The following is an 18875-nucleotide window of genomic DNA, read 5'->3' on the forward strand; positions in this document are numbered from 1 at the left end:
TGGAGATAGAGCACAAATCACATTGGGCTCTTAAGACATGTAATCTCGATCTTACGGAAGCGGGAAACCTTCGTCTAAACCAACTTAATGAGTTGGATGAGTTGAGACAAAATGCCTATGAAAACTCACTCATTTACAAGGAAAAGACCAAAGTTTGGCACGATAACCGTCTCAAGAATCCAAAAGATTTTAAAGAGGGTGATCGTGTTTTGTTATTTAACTCACGATTTAAACTTTTCAGTGGAAAACTCAAGTCCCGATGGATGGGACCATTTGTGGTTAATAAGGTTTTTCCATATGGAATGGTGGAATTAAGGAACGCAAAAGGTGACACGTTTAAGGTAAACGGGCACAGGGTCAAACTATATGTTGATGGACCCATGAACATTGAAGATGAGGTCAACCTCGTCTTCGACCCCAAAGCTACCTAAGTTTGGGGGAAGAGTCGAGTGAAGCGACTCAATTTTTAAATCTTCACGAATGTTAGAATTAGGATTGCGTGATTTTGAGTGATTCTGTGTGATTTTTTTTACTTCTGTGATTACCTTAAAGTTACCAACTAAAGCTAAACTGATCAAAAGCGAAAAACAGTGAAGAAAACATTGTGCGCGCCGCGCACCCTTGTTTGTGCGCCCCGCGCACACCACTGAATTCATTAAATCGAGAAAAATTTTGATCAGCAAGCTTCCTGAGTTAGTCTCTGGTACACTCCGCGCAAAACCAAAAAAGAAAAACACCGTGCAAGCTTGTGCGCGCCGCGCACACTTCAGTGTGCGCTCCGCGCACCCCTCCATTCAGCTACTTTTTGGTTCAATTATTATGGGGCCCACTTTTAATTCTCAACCACAAAAACCCCAACCCCGATTTCTGCCATTTTTCATCCCCAAATTCTGCATCTATCTCTTCCAAACTCAAAAACCTACCAAACCCTAACCAATTTTCATCCAATCTTCACCAAATCTCTTTCATTTTCAAGCAAATTCAAGATGAGGAGAGTATGTTCATGTTCTTCTACTTTTTATTCTTTTTAATACATTGATTTTAATCTCTTAATTTCGAATTTGTTGAAGAATTTAAGTGGGTTTTCTTTAATTTCATGATTTTTGTGAACATTAATATGCTCTAATTATTATGTACACCTTGTATGCCTTAAAATTGAGATTCCATTGTATTTTTATGATATTCTTATGAATCTAGGGTTTACATGCCAATAGAATTGCTAGCTTGATAATGTGTTAAGGATAGTTTGTAATTGGTAATTGTGGGTTGATTGAAGATGATTTTGGATATTTTATGAGTCTTGTTATCTTGAATAAAAGTCTCAAAGTTGGAATGCTAACATGAATTGAATGAAAAATTGATAATGTAAGCATGAAAAGCTTTAGTGTTCCACTTAATTATGCTTGTTGTGATATGATTAATAGATTTTTGGGTAACAATAACATGATGAGTTAAATTGTGCTTGAGGATTATGTTCAAATTTGGTTTCTATAATGCTATACTAGTCATGATAATCTTTGCTCTTAAAATGATTTATTTGCTTGAAGGATTAACATAACTATTGCTATATGTATCTTTGAACATGTATTTTGATTTAACCTAACACTAACAAGGTATTATTTCTATATGCCTTTTTGTTTTGGTGTTGTTTCTTATGTGTAGACAAGGTCATCTAGTCAAGCGGCCCAACAAGGACAAGGTTCAAACCAAGGAAGACAACAAGCACCCGTACCGGATCAAAATGATCCTGCTGTTTGGTTAGCTTATGTCCGGGATCATGAGGACTACGCAGAAGAATATGAATGGGTGGTAAGAAAAAAATGTGAGGCCACTTGGTATTTTAACCCGGAACCATTGGTTCAAGCAAGAGAGTACAATAGAGTCGCACGAATGTTAGAGGTGAAACACCAATTGTCATCCGGACAAGAAATCACAATTCGGGCATGGGAACGGGTTATGCGGATAAATGAAACTATTTACCCCGAGTTGTGCAAGGAATTCCTCGCAACTCTGAACTTTCAATGCATTTTAAATCCGAGAGGGCAGGATTTTATGAGGTTTAGATTGGGAGGTTTGGCTCGATCAATGAGCCAAATCAATTTAGCTCGTGCTTTGGACATATATAACGAGCTAGATGACGATCAATTGGACGCATATCTCCGACAGACAGAGTATTACGATTCCAGCTACAATCCCAGAATTTTTTAGAGCGACATAAGTAATTACCAATTCGCTGCTAGTCGAAGCACATTCACGAAAATACATCATCAAGAGGCGAAGTTAATTCAGAGGTTGGTTTCTTGCACATTCAATGCAAGAAGGGAAGGAAACAACAAGGTAACGAGGCTAGACGTTTTTCTGATGGACAAAATCTACAATAAAAGTCCAGTTGATATTCCAACCACCGTGGCAAAATATCTAAACGAAACAGGGACAAGAAATATAAGCCCTATTGTAGGTGGTCACTATATCACTCGAATAGCGAGCTCGTTTGGAATTAACTTTGACCGGCTAGTAGCAAATCCGGACATGATGGAACCTTTGGGAAGTATATACTATATCAATGCCCAATTTTTGCAGCTCGACCAACACAATCGGCTCATTCCCTTTGTTCCTAGGATGGAATCACCTCAAAACCCACCCCGTGCCCACGATCATGAAGCAGGTGGTAGCGGTGTCGGACGAGAAAATGTGCAGGAGGAGGTTCACATGGAGGAACCTGAAAGTGAAGAAGAATTACCTCAGTTTCAAAGGAGAAGGCGTAGGCAGAAGCAAAGGACACGGGAAGAAGAGTTGGAGGAAGTGATTTCCGGTTTTCATGATTTTCGGGTTGGTTATCAACACAGAGATGACCAATATGAAGAACAAAGGTGACAATTTAACGAATTTCAGGAAGAACAACGGGAGCATAATAGGGCTTCAAGGTATGATCAAAGGTGATGGAATTATAGGGGCGATTGGCTTCGCCATAATGTTAGTTTGTATATGCAAAACCCACAGGATTATTATGCCACTTCCTACCAAAACCCGACCTATTATAACACACCGAACAGAATTCCGAGTCCTCCCTTATACGATGAGCAAGCGGCTATGCAGGATACACAGATGCGCTTTGAGGACCAATACCCGCGCGGGAGACCTCGAAATGATGGTTCGGGAACCTACTCCGGATGGCCTTTTGGTAATTTCTCTAGTGATGATTAGAGGGCAAATGTACCTTATTTGATGATTGGTAACAATTTGGTGATTTTTCAGAAACTTTGGTTTGTAATAATTTGAATATTTGTATTGTAGACTAATGTTTGTGGTGGTTGTGTTAAAAACACCATTTTTATCTATTTAATTTTTGTGTGCTTGTTTATTTCTTATTGTTAAGGTTTAGTGATGATGGCATTAAGTTCAGCGACGTACAAACATTTTGGAATTTGTGATAGAGATCAAGGAATGAACGATGTTCTTATGCTGGCATTAAGTTCAGCGCCATCGCTCACCTAAGTTTCACGATCTCAGGCTTATTATCAAGGTTTTTCGAACTCTTTTCACACAAATGCCCTCGTGAATTTTTTAAATTTTTTTTTTTTGATTTTAAGTAATGAGGTCCTTACTTAATCTTAAGTGTGGGGGGAGGTAATTCTCTCGGGTACATCTTGGCTTACTTTCGAATTCTTAATGGAATGGTGAAATTTTTTTTGAAATTTTATCTTCATAAATTCATTTTTGTTTAAAATTTATAGATTTTAAAACTAGGTGTATAAACCGAAATTATTATCACGAAACAAATTTAGAAACAACCAAATGATTGAATTTATTTCGATTAAAAGTCATAAAACTAGTAATCATATAAAAGGGATAATCAACATGTTTTACCACATTCTTAATGGAAATAATTATTAAAGCCTTAACGAAAAAGCCAAGTGTAGGGGATTTTACCAATCTTTTCGAATTACTATCACAAATTTTGCAAAATTAAAACGATTAAAGTACGTTTGGCTTGAAAAAGGAATAAAAGTCACTAAACGAAAGGATGCATCTAGTTCATCCTTGAAGGAAGTAAAGTCTTCCGAATTTCGCCTTACTTGATATAGCAAACTTCCTAAACTATGTCATTTCATACTAATATCATTTCACGATATAAGGTATAGTGGGAAGGGAAAGTCTTGAACTTTCAAACCCGAAAATAAACTTGGTAGGGTAAATCTAAGTTGCTATCCAGTGCAAGACCGATTACGGTGTATAAGCTGGAGCAGGATCTGTCCCGCGCGATAGCTTAGTCTTCGCAGTTTTAACCCTTGATCTTAATTATACAAAATTGTCATGAAAGACCGATATTTATATCGCGTCAGGGGGCGCCCGGTTAAGAGTTCCATGATACTACAATCATGGGGGCGAATAGCTTGCTAATCGCCGACTGAGACTTCGGTTTTCAGTTACCCTCAACCGGAATTTGAGGTTAAAACCGGAAAACATATCTAGTTAAAAAAAAAAAAACTAGCAATGACATTTTCAAAATCTTAAAACGTTTTCTCAAAGATCCAATTTTCCCTAAGGATCCAAATTTTTAAAGAACTTTCACCGAAGTTCACCTCTCCCGAGCAATCCAAATGTGTGCGTGTGTTTCATAAATTGTGTGTGTACCCTCACGAGTGTGTATTCCAATTGTGTAAACATGTGTTCATATAGCGTGAGTTGTGTTACAAAATAATGTGTGTGTTTTGTGTACTTCGTGTGAATCGTGTGAAAATTGTGTACCATATAGCGTGAGTCTTTATGTGTGTTTTGCGTGATTCGTGTGATTTGTGTATAATGTACTTCAAACAATGTTTTTGATTCATATATATTTGTGTTTTGTATACGCATGATTAGAACAAGACTTGCTTGAGGACAAGCAAGAGTTAAGTGTGGGGGATTTTGATATTACTCAAAATAGACATATCATTAGTCACAATATCAAGTCCTATCGTCGGTTATTTCATACGAATTTGTAATATTTCCATTATTATTCCGTTGTATTGTAATTAAGCATAGAATCATTGAATACTTGAAGAAATATTGAAGATAATGAATGAAACAACTCAAAGATCAAAACCAGAACAAGAAACGAAGAAACAGAAAAATGAAAGCTACAGTGCGCGCCGCGCACTATCCGCTCACACCACCATGCACTCAAGACTTTGATCAGAACATTTGATTAAAATGGAAACCAGAGAGCGCCCCGCGCAAGTTCAACAGAGCGCGCCGCGCACAACAGAGAGCGCCGCGCACTTCGCCGCGCACAAGTACCTGAAACGTCCAAATTGAAGTGCGATCGTGAACTGGAAAGTAAAAGTGTGGTAGGTGAGTAGTGCGCTCCGCGCACCCCTTATGTGCGCGCCGTGCACAGTGCTTTCCAGCTACTTTTCAGCCTTTTTAAACCTCTTTCTAGCTTCATTCCAAGTGTACCAGTTTTCTTTCTGTTCAGAGACGAAAACATATCATTCAAAACAGTTCTTGAGCTTATCAAAGTGCATCTAAACACTAAAATCATTGAAGATTCAAGGATCATTCAAAGGCTTCATCCAAGATTACTCTAAAAAGGTCAATCTTGTATTTACAATGAATTCTATCTTTGTTACTGTTATGTTTAAGTTTTCTAGCATGATTGTTGGCTAGTTCCTTTTATGTTCATCTAGATAAATAATCGAGATGTTGAATGTTTACTTTTGATTGATAGTTACCATGCACGATAGTTTGATGTTTGAATACAAGAACCATTCTTGTTAAGTTTAATCTTTTCGATTCAACTAGTTAGTATACTTGTTCAACTAAGAAACACCATCTTGCTGATTTAGTATATTGATTTACACCTAGTGACAAGTATTTGCCCGTCTTTTACCAAAAGGGGTAAGTTGCGTTGTTAATCTATATAGGAATGTAAGAACGACTCTTGTGGATACTCTCAGATAGCTTAATTGATATGTGTAGTTGTCTAGGTGAACGATCAATTCCCTAGAATCTGTCATGCGTATTTTCACTACTCAATTCCATATAACTAATAGGTGTTAGTAATTTGCCTTATCTAGTGACGTTTATAGGGATCTTATTACCACACTTAATTGATTACTTGGGTTGGGTGAATTGAACATTTAACCAGACCAAGGGAATGAACTAAGCTAAACCATTAGTTGACATAGGAGTGGATCATGATCAACACACCATTGACTTGATCATTCTTCAAGTCTTTAGACTAGTTGAATTAGTTGATTACAAATAGGAGGTCTTAGATGACAAGAACATCACTTGCGTCGTGTAATCCCGTTTGAGTATTTATTCAAGACTACTCTTGGTAAACCGATCAATTAGTTCTCGTGCATAACCAATCGATCCGATCTTAATCCTAAATAAACATTCACATCGAGGGTAAAAAGTCTAGATGAGCATATTTCATCTCTTTGATATCAAAACTATCTTAATTGCTTTCCTTCCACTTATAAACTTAAAAGACCAAAAATATTGTTTTTACTTTTACTCTTCTCTGATTTGGCTAATCGTTAAATAAGCTACAAAATATAAATCTTGTACCTTTAAATTTCATTTACTTAGTTAATCATAATATAGTTTATAATTCTAGTTTGACTAATACAACTGTCCTTGGAACGATACACGGAACTAAACCAGTTACTATACTACTACACGATCGGGTACACTGTCCGTTAGTGTGTAGCAATCTTTAATCGGTATTTTTCCATATTATTTTATACGACAATTCATATACCACTTTACGATACATCACAAACGCAGGAATTTAACATTCTCACTAGACTTTTTGCGACTTAAAGCATCTGCAACCAAATTTGCCTTACCCGGATGGTATTTAATTTCACAATCATAATCTTTGATCAACTCTTGCCATCGTCTCTGACGCATATTCAATTATTTCTGTGAGAAGATATACTGCAAACTCTTATGATATGTATATATAACACAATGAGTTCCATACAAATAGTGTCTCCATAGTTTCAAAGCAAACACTATTGCAGCCATTTCAAGATCATGCACTGGATAGTTCTTCTCATGAACTTTCAATTATAGCGAGGCGTAAGCGATTACTTTATCTCTTTGCATTAATATACAGCCCAACCCACCATATGACGCATCACAGTATACCACGAAGTCGTCTGAACCTTCTGGTAAAGCTAACACTGGTGCCTGACACGGTAGATGTTTCAAAATCTGAAAAGCCTTTTCCTGTTCATCAGTCCATCGAAAGGCTACATCTTTACGAGTCAACTTAGTCAACGGACCTGCTATTTTAGAAAAATCTTTGATAAACCTGCGATAATAACCAGCCAATCCCAGAAAACTCTTAATCTCAGTCAGAGTCTTCGGAGAATTCCAATTCATTACCGCTTCTATCTTTATCGGATCAACCTTTATACCTTCGGCACAAATTACATGACCCAAAAACTGCACTTCACGTAACCAAAATTCACATTTAGTTACTCACGTTTCAACAAGTTCAAAACCTGTCTCAGATGTTCAGCATGTTCACTCTCTGTCTTTGAATACACTGGTATATCGTCTATAAACACGATCACAAACTTATCTAAGAATGGACGACAAACTCTATTCATTAGATCCATGAAGACTGCTGGCGCATTCGTCAACCCAAACTGCATGACAAGAAATTCATAACGACCATACCTTGTTCTGAACGTTGTTTTCGGTATATCTGATTCAGCAACACGAACCTGATGATATTCGGATCGTAAGTCTATCTTAGAAAAGAATGAAGCACCGTGTAACTGATCGAACAAATCGTCTATTCGAGGTAATGGATACTTATTCTTCACTGTCCTTTTGTTCAATTCACGATAATCAATACACATACGCATTGACCCATCTTTCTTTTTAACAAACAATACCGGAGCACCCCACGGTGAAGAACTCGGTCGGATAAACTCACGATCTAATAACTCTTGAATCTGTGACATCATTTCACGGATTTCAGACGGCGCTAATCGGTATGGAGCTTTTGCAACTGGAGTTGTTCCAGGAACCAACTCAATCTTATATTCGACTTCCCTTACCGGTGGCAGACCTGGTAACTCATCAGGGAACACTTCAGGAAATTCTGATACTATGTATATCAGCCACTGTTTTCTTTTCTTTCTTCGCATCAATCACATATGCAAGAAATGATTCACAACCCTTCGCTAATGACTTCTTAGCTTTCATCATGGATATCAATGGAAAATTATACCCGCCCCGCTCCCCTCGGGCCACAACACGGGTTCCATCGGTCGAACGGAAGGTAATCATCTTCCTATCACACTTAATATTAGCCCTAAGCGAGCTCAGCCAATCCATTCCTAATACTACATCAAAGCTAGGAATAGTTAACACTAAACAAGTCACCGGGAAAGACTTCCCTTCGATCTCTATACAAACCCCATTCACATATGTTGCGACGGGTGTGGTCTTACCATCGGCTAGTTCTACACTAACCGGCTTGGGTAATACAGTAGCTGGTAAATTCAACTTAGCACGGAAATCTAGGGACATAAAACACCTATTGGCACCACAATCAAACAATACGTGAGCAGGTATTGAGTTGATTAGAAACATACCGGTGATCACTTCGTCAGTTGCAGTAGCTGTCTCAACTGACATCTGAAAAGCCCTGGCCTCTGCTGATGGAGGGTTCTTCCTCTTCTGCCCACTCGAGGTAGTAGACCCTCCGCTTGATGCCGAACGCACACCTGACCCCGCCCCAGAACTAACACTCTTGGATGGACAACTTGCTGCACGATGCCCAGATTGATGACAATTCCAGCACACACTACTTGGGAATGAGCAAGCTTGTGAATCGTGCCCAATTACACCACATCTTATACACCGCCTAGTCGCATCTGAACACTGACCATTATGTGAAGATTTACAATTGCGGCACCAATCCCCTCTACCAGATCCAGACCCAGAACTACTCTGACCACTTTTACCCTTTGATCTAAACCCGCCTGACTTCTTGGACTTAGATCCTGATTGACTAGATATTTGTCCACCTTGATTTACCACATTGCCAAACATCCTATATCTAGCTGCCTTAACATCATTTCCACCATCTTGGCTAGCACAATAGCTTGAGACAACGATGTAGCTGTTCTAACAAAAGTTCGGTACTCTGGTAGATTGATATTTACAAAATGCTGGATACGAGACGCTTCGTCTGGCACCCACTGTTGTACAAACCTCAGTTTATCCATATACTTCTCTACTACCTCATCGATCGTCATTTAAGGTGTCATCTTCATTTCAAGAAACTCGGTCTTGATTCGGTTCATATCAAACAGATTACAATACTGTTCACACACCTTCCCATGAAACTGCTCCCTCGTGATCATACTCACTTGCTCCTTCGGTATACTGGAAGGGAGCTGATTTGTACACCATCATTTTTGGCCATACACCACTAAATGTGCATTAGGCAGTTGTACAGTACAGTGCTTTAAAGCACAACTAGTGGTGTATGGCTAAAACTTGGCGGTGTACGAATCATCTCCCATACTGGAAATCAAAGAATCCCACTAAATCATAGCCCTGTCTTTCAACAGTCGACTAGCATATGTTACTTTCAGCTCGGGTTCACACTGACACGCTTCAAATACCCTTTCAATTTCTCGCAACCAATTGAGAGTTATAGTCGGATCAGTACTTCCAGAGAACTCAGAGGGTTTGCAATCACGGAAGTTCTTATAAGTACACCTTTTAGGTGGTTGCATGCATGGTTGTTGAAACATTTGCATTTAATATGGGTTCATCATCATGGAATTTTGGTAAGTAAAAGCATTTTGCGGTGACATATAGTATTGGTTAGGTATTTGGTTCTGAAACTGATTCTGGTGCACATTAGGTATTGTTTGGGATTGCGCGATTGGGAATCCAGATGGTGTATCATCATTTCCAGAATGCCTCGCCGATTCAAGCTCATTAATTTTGTCTTCAGCCTCTTTTAGCTGGATTTCTAACTGAAGGATGTAACTATTCTGATCCTCATCCGACTCAACACCCTCTTCTGGTGCTCTAAATGTTCTGGGGTTGGATGGGCCAGTTGCATTTCTATCAGCCATACCTGTACAAAATAGCTCACACAAAAGCTTAGTGGATAACAGTTAGTTCAGTCACAACTAACACGCACACAAATCCTACATTCACTTAACCCCATCCTATTGACATGTTTGACTAGTCACGAGGTTTGGGAACAATATACACGCATGTACTTGCTGCCAGACCTATGCTCTGATACCAACTTGTAACACCGGCCATTTTTTTTTTTAAACAAAGCGGAAGACTTTTATATTAAAATCACAACATTACATACATCACAACATAAATCCACATAATTAAGTTTAAGTTTACACGACGGTGTTACTTATTACAAAATACATGTTACAAAAGTCCACATCAGAGTTCACACGTCAAACATGTCTTCAACACTAGCACCAGTCCAAACTAGCAGAACTTAAACCTGTAAGGGTGGAAATGTGGGGGATTATCATAAAGCTAAGTGATTGGAATCTATCTAACAGATATCGCATAAGCACCGCACATGCGAAAAATATCACTAACATGCTAACAACCAACTAGCATACAACATAAAGACAATATGAGGATCGGCGGCTTGTACAAGCACACGACTCCTAGTTGATCGAGCTAGAGTCTACCGATAGTCCTTACTACATGATTCACATCATAGTTATCCGGACGCAGGGGATGCGTCATTCAATACTATACTCCACAATCGGTAGTCCTTGGACCCAACCTCCTCAGGCTCGGTTGACCTCACACGAACTCTAACCTCCTCAGGCCCGGTTATGAGTCCCCAACCTCCTCAGGCCCGGCTAGTGCCAAACACAGTGCGCACATAATATCACATAATCACAATAAACATGTAATAAACTCACTAGCATGACAACCAATATCTAAACATGGCAATAACATTATAGCAAAGCATGGTAATAGAATAAATGACAGTAGCATGACATGCTACTTAAACTCTATCCGGAGATAGACCCACTCACCGATTACCAGCTACAGCTCAGTTATCTTACTTCTGAGCTTCTTCCTTGTTCTTATCACCTGAGAACAATACAAACGAAGTCAATATACATATCTCAATCAATATTATAACCAGATCATACTATAAAATAGGTCATAACATCATTTCACAAGTCCACAACGTAACTCCATTCACTATTGTCAAACAAGTACGTGGAAAATAGGACACGCACGCCAAAACATATTTTCCCGCCCCAAAAATAGTTTGTTCCATCTTCTTAAAAGTTCATCATTGAAATGTACTCTTCAATTCAATTCCAACGATATTTGATTCATCAAAAATGGAGTTACGGTTTGAAAGTTATGACCAAAACAAATTTCTCAAATTGCTGAAAAGACACACTACCCAACTCGGTAGTGTGTGTCATAGACACTCGACCGAGTGTGTAGACACACGGCCAAATGAGTAGAGACACTCGACCAACTATCTTTTCAAAAGACACACTACCAAGTGTGTAGACACACGGCCCACTTCAAAAGACACTCGACCGAGTGTGTACACACACGGCCCACTTTCAAAAGACACTCGACCGAGTGTGTTCTTGAGCTGCTGAAAATTGGAAAAGTGACGGGTTTGAGCCAAAAATCACCAAATCTCGACCATATACTCGTTTTAAACCTCAAAACTCATCACATCTTGTTTATAAAACCTTTTGGGACATAAACCCACAAACATTACATCAAAAAAACAACAAATTAAGCAATTTTGACCCAAAATCACACTTTTATAAAACCTAGCACAAAAACTCTATTTTTACACAAATTCAAACATGAAAACACATGATTCTTACCTTGTTTGAATCAGTAAAACACAAAGAAACGATTTCTAACACAAATTAGACTTCAAATCGAGATTTGGAGAATTAGGGTTCAAGAGGGAGATGAAGTTAGGTACGGGATGTAATTTGAGAATTTTAGAGAGAAGGAGAAAAATGAGCTGAACCACAGCTCTCTAGTCACTTAATTGGGTTAAAACCCATACCCCTCAACACACGGGTATTTATCAGTTATCTAAAATCTTTCGTACCTCGTTAGGCGGCCCTAACGGAGTCCAAATTAAATAAACAAACATGTTCTGTGACCCTTGTCACAAACTGGTCTTAACTAAATAATAAAATAACACTATTCACATAATTAAAATAAAAGCATATAAAACACATAATAAAATCCTAAGGGTAAAATAGTCCATTTACAACTAGCCCAGGTTTCAGTCTGTTACACATCTGCTCGTCCCGACCGATAATCATCATGAAATAATAGAAGAAGTCAATGAACTTCACGCTCGAGTAATCAATTTGGAGAATATGGTGCAAAATTTACCAGCTTCAGCAACATCACCGGCACCAACAGTACCATCAATAACAGCACCAGTACCATAAAAAATCCATGCCTCGTCGTCTCATTCTATACCTCGAGTATAATCATCGTTCTACGTATCGTTCTACATCATTTATCTTCGTTCGACATGGCGATTGTGTAATCTCTAATTTTTTAGAGATTATATAATTTTGTTCTAACGGTCAATCAAATGAGTTTAATATCATATTGACTCATTAAATCCATGATTACATCTGAAGAAAATATATATGTATATATGTTTTCATAAAGATTGTAATTAAAAATTCTTTTGTACGAACTGTTAATGGTGAAAATATTTTAACGGGTAGGTAATACCCGAAAAATATTTAGATTTCACATTAATAAGTTACATAGTACATTCTTCGAATCTGATTCAACAAGACATTTACTATCTTACTTACATCCACAGATATACGAATTCGTTCACCACAAAATAACCTTTTTCATTCAATTTCATATTTAGATTTTGACCTATCAGAATCCAACAAGTGGCATAATGAAGAAAACATTGGACAAAAATAAAATTTGTTAGAAACAAACAAATTAACCATGAGAAAATTTTGTTAAGAATCCACGCTAACAAAATCCTAGCTAACTGTTCCTAGCTAACGGATTACATTTTATTTATCGCAAGTTATTTATCGCAATTTATGTTCTCGCAATTTTATTTATCGTCATTTAATTTCTGTTATTTATTTTACGCACTTTAAATATCGGGACACGTATACAAGGTTTTGCCATATCATATCGACGCATCTATATGTATTATTTGGAATCACCATAGACACTCTATATGCAGTAATGTTCGAGTTAGCTATACAGGGTTGAGGTTGATTCTCAAATAATATATATACTTTGAGTTGTGATCGAGTCTGAGACATGTACACAGGTCACGATATGTATTAATTAATTCAAATATTATATATTAAACTATATATGAATTATTGGACTGTTAAATGTGAACTATCGACTGTGGACTAATAACATTGGACAATTAAAATGAATTAAAATATTGATTATAACATATGAAACTAAATATTTTTTCAAGTTTGCCACTTGATTTCATCTTAAACCTCATTTGTATCTCGACGATTACAATCTGCGTTCAAAACTTTCATGATTCTTGAAAACACCTCAATCGGGAGGATGAACCAACCACACTTCATCTACGGAAGAAAAGATTTATGCATATAGTTATGCACCTGAAAACACTCAGCACCTGAGTAAACGTTTAACACGTATCTGCGCTAGTTCCTTTGGCATTGTTATTACAGAAAATAACATTGCAATTCTTTTTCACAATAGTCAGTTTTGTCACAGCTCCAGCAAGTCAACTTCGACTTTTCGTTCGAAACAACCTTATTATAACCTTGATATATACGTTGTCTGTTCACATTCGTTACCGGGGAACTATTTATATCCCACCGCATTACCAGCAGACGTACCAGCAACCTCGTTGCTCTTTGACTTAAAACTTTCCAACAAATCACTATACTTATCTATTGAAGTCTTATCATGAACTCATCGGCATCTTGTAACAATAATTGCCATACCAATTACCGAGAATCAACAATCAGTATTTTGAATCTTCCAGCGTTCTACATCGATAGTTATATGTACACATATAACATTCATCTCTTAAAATTATGAGCTTTCATTATGCAATTCTGAAAAATATCTAGCCTATGAATCAGGTTTTTGAATTTTTGAAAAAGCTGATGAAGCAGTAAAAACTAAAGACTGCCTTAACAGTCAAAAGTTTGATGATAAAGAATGGAGTGTTGGAAATGCTCAATAGAAAATTTAGTACCGAAAAGCGGATTATGCGAAATTATGAAGGAGGCTGTAGACAAATCACAAAGATTAAATCTGCCTTCAAAGAATCCAAATGATTCAGTATCTGCTGAAGTCATTAGCGAATACCTTGCTTCTGACTCTAAACTTTTGCGAACAAATCTTCCGCATCATCCATTGATATTAGAAATTTTAAGATATCATCGAATCTTTCATTATAAATATCCTCGATATTTCTAAAGATATCTTCATAAATATTCTTGTCCGATATTAATTATCTCTCCTCTCTATCTTGTCCGATATTAAAATATGAATGTTTTTGAAGTAGTGTTGGGAACTGAAGCATGAGTTAGTATAATATAATGACACTTGATCACCGTGATTATATTATAGTAAGTCATGCTGAGTTTCTATTGAAACGTGATGATTTACAGACCATAACGTCATCATGTGCCATGTTACACGACTCTTACATTCTATCTAATCTATAAACATATCGAGAACATATCTTCCTGATAGTTCTATCTCCACTATTGAATTCTGGTAATTTAACTAATCAAGATCATACTATCAAGATCTCTCTCTTAGAACATTAGTTATATTCATTCGAAACTCCATACCTACGAATTCTGGACCGTTACAAGTGGTGCTTAATCACAAGAAGAAAAAACGAAGGGACAAAACTCTGAAATAAAAAAATGGGAGTATAAATCACAGTAAATTGGAGAGAGTATTAACTGTGGATGTCAATGATTACATAAGGACAGAAGCAGAGACATCGACATATAAGAGAAAATATAAAATCCAATAACAACACGGAGGTTACAAACCGTGTATGATAATACGAATAGCAATATAAGGACATGATATAATTAAGAATAGTATCACCTCAAGGTAATAGTAGAAGTAAACAGATTTTTCTGGTGGAAGATTGAAAAGAAGGATGACAGAAATGATAATTAGAAAAATATCAAGGACTAGAACTGGATTAAGCATTTTCATAATTTTTTTTGGATGTATGAACTAAGAAAGAAAGTATTGAAATGGTGAGAATAATGGAACGGAAGAGCTTAATTTATAATGGAAATATCAGATAGAGTAATCGAGGCAGATCACCGTATTTAATTATAGAGATCTTAATTTTTCTTATTTACCGAAGAATCAAATCTTTTAAATTTCGAATATTTTCTTTTAAATCCCTTGAATTCCGGAATTCAATCCTATCTACGTCAAAATATATGACGAATCTACACTTACTCATTTCACTCTTTTGTGATAGCTTCACTCGTACTCTTCACAAAGTCAAATTGTTTTATCTATATTACTCATTGATGATAAAAACACTAAATTTCAACTCGTATGAGTCATGAAAACATATGCATTGTCAGCCATGACGATTCCAATCAAATTTCGGGACGAAATTTCTTTAACGGGTAGGTACTGTGACGACCCGAAAATTTCCGACCAAATTTAAACTTAATCTTTATATGTTTCTGACACGATAAGCAAATTCTGTAATGTTGAGCCTCAAAATTCTTGAAGTGTTTTCATTTATGCAATTACCCTTGACTGTGCTCGACGATTCACGAACAATTATTTGTAAATAAATATGTATATTTATATAAATGTATGTATGTATGTATGTATGTATGTATGTATGTGTATATGTATATATATATATATATATATATATATATATATAATTGGAAATTATAAAATAAACATTTAAAAATTAAATATGTGAATTAAGATATAATATAATTAAAAAAATGAACTTAGATATAAATATATGATTTCTATATATATAATTATTATTATATGTATATTGTGACATATGTTAAAAAGTATAAAAACTTAATATTCAATATTAGATCTATAATATACATTATATAGTTATATTACATAAGAAATAATATATATTACTAATATACTAAATTTAATTATTAATTGTTATAATAATATTGTTGTTTCTTTCAATATTAATATCATTACTATTATTATTAATATTATTATCTGTAGATAAGAAATTTGATAAAGTGATAGATTATTATTACTAATCTTATTATTATCATTAATAATAAGTATTACTATAAATAGTATTATTATAAGTAATATTATTGGTATCACTAATAATATTGTTATTATCATTTTTATTAATATTATCATGATTATTGAATTAATTAAAATCAATATTTTTGTTATTATTAATAATATCATATCATTATTATTATTAATACTTTTATCATTATTAATGTTAATATTAGTATTATTAATTATTTTTATCAATAATCAATATTAGTATTTCTATTGTTATTATTATTATTTCTATTATTATTAATAGTAATTTTATTATTTCTAATGTTATTAATAATATTATTATTATTAATATATTTATATTACTAATTAGTAATATTAATTATATAGAGATAAAATCATATATAGAATCAAATCTTGATTCCAGAGTCACGATCCAACTGTTTGAATCCTTTAATTGCTGTCTTAAAATTAGAATACAGATCGAATTAACACACAGTTATATCCAAATTCTGTTATCCATCAATTCTTCTTTTAATTTTTTTTATATATTTATGTACTAAACAAATAATATATGTCGACCCATTCCTCTTTATATTAAGATCGATTGTTCATTATTGTTAAGAAATACATTCGATTTCTTCACCCTCAGTATCAAACATAACTGCAATTATCTGCTTTTATCAGTTAAATTAAAAACATTTTTTTAAAAAGCTCGTTATCTCTGTTCTTATTCCAATTTTTGAAAACCTTGATTTCGATTGAAATTTCAAAATGTGTAAATTCAATGTTGTTATAAATCTTCCATTAAAACTTTCTGCAAAGTTTCAATTGCTAATTTCTAGTATCGAGTAAGAATTTCGAAGTCAAACCTTAATTTTCAAAAAGTCAACTAATGTGTTCATAGCAAAATTTGTATTCGTGTTGATGTTTCAATTAAAATTGACGATCCAGAAAGTTTTTAGGAATGTTTTACCACCTATTTCATGTTATAAGTTTTTTCTAAAACAAGCTAGAATTCGAGTTTTGATCTTGAGTTCATACCGTATTTTCTTTGGTCTGTTTCAGTTTAATTTTATTTCATTCTTTGGTTTTGATTAATCAAATAAATCACTTGTTATTCAGTATCGTTTACTTGTTTTAAAACGAATGTGATTTAGCTGTTATGATTTCAAATTAATTAAAATTGATAATGGTGTTCATCGAGTTCATTAAGCTGCTACTGCTTCTTTTATTTGTTTTTTTTTCCTGTTTTAATCAACTCATTCAGTTACAAATCGTTCTGTAATCAATTTCAAATCCAAACCCATATCAAAATATTTCTGGTGAGATGGTTATAACCAAGGTCGATTGAATTGGTCATAATGAAGGGGAAGGTGAACATTATAATACGGGTTATATAATTATGGTGTAAGAATTAAAACAGATAGATACAGACTGAGGAATGGTTGGGCATGTGTCAGGTTATCGAGAGGTCGTGGGTTCGAGCCCAGCTGGTGGCTGTTTTTTTTAAAACCTATTGTTTTGAGGTATAACTTCTATTAATATTATTATTATTATTATTATTATTATTATTATTATTATTATTATTATTATTATTATTATTATTATTATTATTATTATTATTATTATTATGGTTAATATCATTTTTATTATTGTTATTATTGGTATTGTAATTATTATTGTTAGTATTATCATTATTGTTAATAGTATTAGTTAGTATGATGAATCTTAGGGTTATTATTAGGATTATTAGTATTATTAACTATTGTTATTATTACAAGAATTATAAATATTAATACTATTATTATTACTAAAATATGTATTATCATTATTATTATTATTATTATTATTATTATTATTATTATTATTATTATTATTATTATTATTATTATTATCATTATTATTATTGTTATCATTATCATTATTATTAGGATTATTATTAGTATTATGATGAAAACAATAAAAGTTGCTATCATTTTTATTAATATTAGTATTAGTATCATTGTAGACTTATTATTATTAGTATTAATAAAAGTATTATTATTAAGATTATCATTTAGTAATAAGACTGCTATAATAATAATTATTATTATTATTAAATATTATGTATTATTATAAATAAAAAATTTATCATTTTCATTATCATTATTATTGAACTTTTCATTTTATTAAAAACTACTGTTATTATCTTCATTATAAGATTTATCATTAAAACTATCATTTATATATTATTAATAAAATCATTAATATCATTTTCATTATTATTAACACTAGTATTATCATTATCTAAATCACTATTAATATTATTTTAGTATTAATATAATTACTATTTTAACAAACAAATGAAATATATATATATATATATATATATATATATATATATATATATATATATATATATATATATATATATATATATATATATATATATATATAATATTTGATGCATATAACATAACAAAAGTTATATTTTTATATAGTAATAATAATATAAAAATTATATCACTAATAATAATATATATATTTGTTCAATTACAAGTATATGTATTAATGAATATACGAATGATATAGGTTCGTGAATCCGAAGCCAA

The sequence above is a fragment of the Rutidosis leptorrhynchoides genome, chromosome 5 (assembly GCF_046630445.1).
Source record: "Rutidosis leptorrhynchoides isolate AG116_Rl617_1_P2 chromosome 5, CSIRO_AGI_Rlap_v1, whole genome shotgun sequence".
In the NCBI taxonomy this organism is placed as follows: Eukaryota; Viridiplantae; Streptophyta; class Magnoliopsida; order Asterales; family Asteraceae; genus Rutidosis; species Rutidosis leptorrhynchoides.